The sequence below is a fragment of the Sinocyclocheilus rhinocerous genome, unplaced genomic scaffold, assembly GCF_001515625.1.
Source record: "Sinocyclocheilus rhinocerous isolate Xijiao unplaced genomic scaffold, SAMN03320098_v1.1 scaffold2328, whole genome shotgun sequence".
Taxonomy (NCBI): domain Eukaryota; kingdom Metazoa; phylum Chordata; class Actinopteri; order Cypriniformes; family Cyprinidae; genus Sinocyclocheilus; species Sinocyclocheilus rhinocerous.
In genome coordinates this window covers 97,553-102,688 of record NW_015626108.1, presented here as the reverse complement: position 1 = coordinate 102,688, position 5,136 = coordinate 97,553, and the positions used below count along the sequence as shown (strand labels likewise).

Sequence of the window (5,136 nt, the reverse complement as noted above, 5' to 3'; positions counted from 1 at the left end):
TATATAGTTTTTGTGAACATTATTCACAGAAACAGAACAACAATCATCTTAATTGTGAATGTGTCAGATAGAGATTATAATATGTAATGTAATATTGTAAATGTTTCAGAGTTTGATACTGATTACCATGTGTATGTGCAAATTATTTGTTTTCATCCTCTGAGGTCTTGCAATGCAATATGAATGTATAATTTCATACAATGTGAATTGCACAAAAACATTACATTTTTAGAAAAAGAGCGAGGATGATGGACCACCTCTCAACATAACCATCATTGGGGAGTGAGCAGATCATACAAAAACATACACATGAGATTGTACAAATAAAACAATTTTAAAAAGCCACCAAAAAAAAGTAAAATAGTTTGGCAAAATGTAAAATAGTTAGGAATTGCCATCAGTAGCGGTTTTTGGCACGGGCGCCCATTTTGTTTTTCTGAATTGTGTGAAATGGCTAATAAAAATAGGTAATACAAAACGATTATGTGGTCACCAAGGTGAATTGGTTTAGTCTTGACTTCTCGTTGTGAGTGACAGTGTTGGGGGGATGGGAAATCTGTTGATTGTCGAGTGCCAAATAAACACAGAGATGGACAGGAAAAGGTCAAAGCCATCAGGTGCCCAATTTAGAAAAAAAAGAAAAGAAGAAGAGGAGAAACGAGCAAAAGATAAAGGTATGCAACTATGTTCTCTCTGTATGATTATTACGGTATCCATGTCATGAATGAAGGGCTAATGTTAATTGATGGGTATAACTCTTAAGTTTGTTAGCCTTTTTGCTATGATGCTTGCTATGCTTATACAACAATAATTTGGTTTTAACTCAACTAACACAAGATCTAATTTCACCATAATATTGGGCTCGCTCAGGGTGTAATTCAATGTAGAACCGCCACTGATTGCCATGAGATTGTCTTGGGCCTTCTCCTCAGCAAGTCCCAGTGAAACTCTGGAGAAGAAATACTTTCCTGACTTCAGTTTTCTATCAAAGTCTCGTTATATAAAGCTTATATTTTCCATGGAGCAGCTGATTTATTTATTCATTTATTTATGTATAATAATAATAATAATAATAATAATAATAATAAATAATACTAATAATTATTATTATTATTATTATTTATTCATTTATTTCCGTTTCATATAGAAAGTTATATGGGTCATATTTTCCACGTTCATGTATACTATAACATCTGCTACTATTAAATTGTCATAAACCAGCTCATTCAGCTATCTGCCAATCTGCATCCCATTCAACATCTTTGCAAACGGATGCATATAAATGAGCGCCGCTTCTCCAAACCGTTAAGAACATCCTGGACAGACTCCGATTCAGGGCCGGATTTACATCACAGGAACGTTGTGTTCTGTCGAGCAGCACCGGTGAAGCGCAGAAGTCTCTGGCACCATCACCGTTTGCGTCCAGTGGTGTGAAATTCATGTTTATGAGCTGCCATAGAGGCCAAGCCAAGTGTAAGCTTGACACCAGGGATCACAGATGGGAGACCCGGGCCAGCTGTCAGCCTGATGACAGGAGGATGGTGTTTAAAGATCACCCCTGTCCCTCTTCTGTGCTCTTGGCCACACTTTCAAGTGCTCTCTCTCTACACCACCCTCCCTACAATCCATAGATAGCTGAATTTCCTAAGTACACGGCTGGAAGACCTGCCTCTCCTGTGCTGAGATTACATAGCCTGCATTCCAATTGATGCACGGGACACAGTCCCCCTGCCTGGCCTTCTTATAGAGAGAAGCTCCATACCACATCAAAGCAAAATCCCAAGGTGTCTTCAAAAGCAGCCCGGTCTCTGCAGGCTGCATGGGAAAAGGTCACAGATTCAAAAGTGCAGGATTGCTGCATGATGTTCAGCAAGACTGTTTCCATCTCAGAGCTAAATGTGATTCATTATGGAAGTGAATCAAAACTTCATTAAGAATGTGTCATTGTACTAATAGCATAGAGACTCGTTTTAATACGAAATACTTTTGAGGGTGCAAGTGATTATTAATTCAGAGCAATTTTTTTTTTTTCTCCAGTTACAGATATTCGATACGGCAAGACCAGACGTGTAGTGGTTTGGGGCAGTGTTGTGATGTGGAAACATGTTGTGTTACCTCATTACTATGCAACCGATGGATTGCATTAAAAATGGAGCTTTAAGCAATAGTTCACCCATAATTAACTTTCACCTACTTTCAAATTCGCTATTGCGTCATTACAGTTACAACGAATACTGTTGGTGTTTGTGTGTCTCATAACCAAATGCCATTGATATCAAACCTAGTGTGGCAGGTCTTGATGTGCCACATATGAATTTATGTGAACATGAATGAGAATTACAGCAGAAGGGATGATTTACAATGAGCAACAAATTCAATTTCCATCTGTTCCTCACACAACGCTATTTTATGGCTTCAGAAGGTTTGGAATATAACATAAGGTGGATTTTTTATTTATTTTTTGAGCTTGACAGCATTTAAACCCCATTGGATGTAAACATGAGCAGCTTGCTAATATATAATTTTATGGTAAACAGAAGAAAGTCATTTGGATTTGAAACAACATTAGTGTGATTATTTTAATTTTTATTTATTTTTTTGATTAATTAACCCTTTAGAGAAGAGCAACAAGTACAATTTAAGGCAATCTTGTGCCTTCCTCATGAAAAAAAATCAAAGCCCATGCCAATCTATATTTTTATTGTTTGCACATCTTTGTGACTGAACACATATGCCATTGGACGAAATACAAAACACAGAAGTGCACATAAGTCATAATGTATAGAAAAAAGGTATTGAAGAGGAAGTGAAAACGTCAATGTGATGTTTAACACCATTCAAATTTAAAATGAACCATTACTGTAAAACAACATATTTCAGGGAAGAAAAAGTATAAATGGTTTTCTTAGTTACCCACACTATTATTTACCCATGCCATCCATTCAGTTAGCTCCTCTAAATCCAGTTCAACCAGAAAGAATATGTTTGACAAATGAAGAGTAATTGATGCAACCGTTGGTGTCCTCTTGTCCAGCCATCAGTCGATCCACCTCATCCTCTGACATCCGCTCGCCCAGCGTGGCCAGAACGTGCCGTAGCTCGGCCCCCATGATGGTTCCGTTGCCCTCCTTGTCAAAAACTCTCAGTCCTTCCACAAAATCCTCAAAATTGCCCTGATCCTTCGAGCGGGAGATATGCTGCAGCATTGGCAAGAAGATCTCAAAGTCCACCAGCTTGGAGTTCATTTCCTCCGGTCTAGGTTTCCCCAGGACTTTCAGCACATCGGCATTAGTTGGGTTTTGGCCCAAAGCTCGCATCACGTCCCCGCACTGGGCATACGTAATCTTCATTTCTCCTTTCGGTGTGCGGTCGAACAGTTGAAACGCCTCTTTGAACTCTTCAATCTGGTCGGCGGTGTACTCTAGCGTGATGGCCTTGGGATTGAATGCGGGTTCTTTGGGGGCTTCGGGTTCGGGCAGCGGAGCTGGTTTGGGAACTGTTGGAGCCGGAGCGGCCTCCTTCTTGGGTTCAGGCTTCTTGGGTTCTGGCTTCTTGCACTCAACTTTCTTGGGAGCCATGGTGACGATGTGAAGAGCCTCCTGGATGAGCAGGGAAGTCAGAAACTGCAGACTGGATGGGAGGGAGCTGCTCAGGGCAGATTGTCTGTTAAAGCTTTTATATCATTTGACCCCAGGGAGGAGAGATCGGCCCGACAAGCAGGTCCTATAACGTACTATAAAAGGAAGAAATCCAAAATAGACCTGGGCGGCAGTGGCGCCAACAATGAGCTATTGTTCCCAGCTGCCACTGATAGTGACAGAGAGACTCCTATCAAAGCCCTAGCTGGTGTTCTGGGTTTACGCAGAATGAACAACTCATTGATAAGCAATGCTTGTATTATAAACAAACCATCCAAGTGCTTTCAATAATAACCCTGTGTTTCTGAAACATGGAAAACGTGTCAGAATATTTTCACTCACCAAACAGGTCATTCTTCACTCTAGATGTAAACTTTAATTAATAATTGCAACCGTATGGTTACCTGCGTCTTGTTTAATCTGAGGATCAGTTCTAGGCTAAAAATAACCACGGTTAATGTTGTATTTTTTGGGACTGTGTGACAGCTGGACATTACAACAAAGCTATTTCAGACCTGAGGCATAAGGAGGCACCCAACAATGTGTTAGGTTTGGCTATCTTGAGTTTATACAAACAGAAAATACCTTGAGTTGGAACTAACTTGGAATGTAACACTGAATTTTGACAGGTGTGCCTCAGTTGTCATTCCACCTACAGCAGTCAAATGTAAAAAGTCACATAGGACTTTTCACAATACACATTGTTTCAAAGCAGCTTGAGACTAGCATCCACCAATACACACATACTTTTCAACTTAATGTATTATTCTTCAATTCAAAAAGCAAAAAACAGTTACTCTGGATGCAGAAAATGCTTTTGATATGGTAAACTGTAAATTCCTGTTTTCTACATTAGATAAATTTAGTTTAGGGGAGTCATTCATTAGCTGGATCAACATTCTTTATACATCACCTACAACCACTGTCATCACCAATAGACTTAAGGCCCGTTCACACCAAGGACGATGACTATAAAGATAACAAGATTATAATAAGATTTAGTTCTAAAAATCGTTCTCAATATTAAAGAATAGCAGAGTCCACACCACAACTATAACGATAAAGACAAAGAGAAACGATATCGTTGGAATCACTTTCAAACTATTTTTCTCCAGCTGACGAACGATAAAAAATTGAGAGCCAATCAGAATCCATCCTGCTGTAACGAGCTCAAAAATTTAAAGCGGCAGAGGCGCGTGCGCTTAGAATAAACAGACGATATCGTTCGCTGGTGTGGACGCTAATATCATTATCTTTATAGTTATCTTTATAGTTATCGTTCTTGGTCTGAACGGGGCTTAACACCATGTAGCTTCACACTGCACTGTGGGATTAGACAAGGATGCCCACTCTTCCCCTCATTATTCCATCTTTTTTGCAGTTAGCAGCAGCCATCCACCAAAAAAGCAACATTGAAGGACTTCAACACTAAATATACAAATATACACCGCAACATCTTTATGCAGATGACTTATTACTGTATCTACAAGTCCCCCCC

General features: G+C 39.5%; 1 pseudogene; it reads right to left on the bottom strand.

Moving 5' to 3' along the window:
- Positions 1–2,659: 2,659 nt before the first annotated feature.
- LOC107710795 (myosin light chain 4 pseudogene) lies at positions 2,660–3,654 on the bottom strand (annotated as a pseudogene).
- Between the last annotated feature and the right edge of the window lie 1,482 nt (positions 3,655–5,136).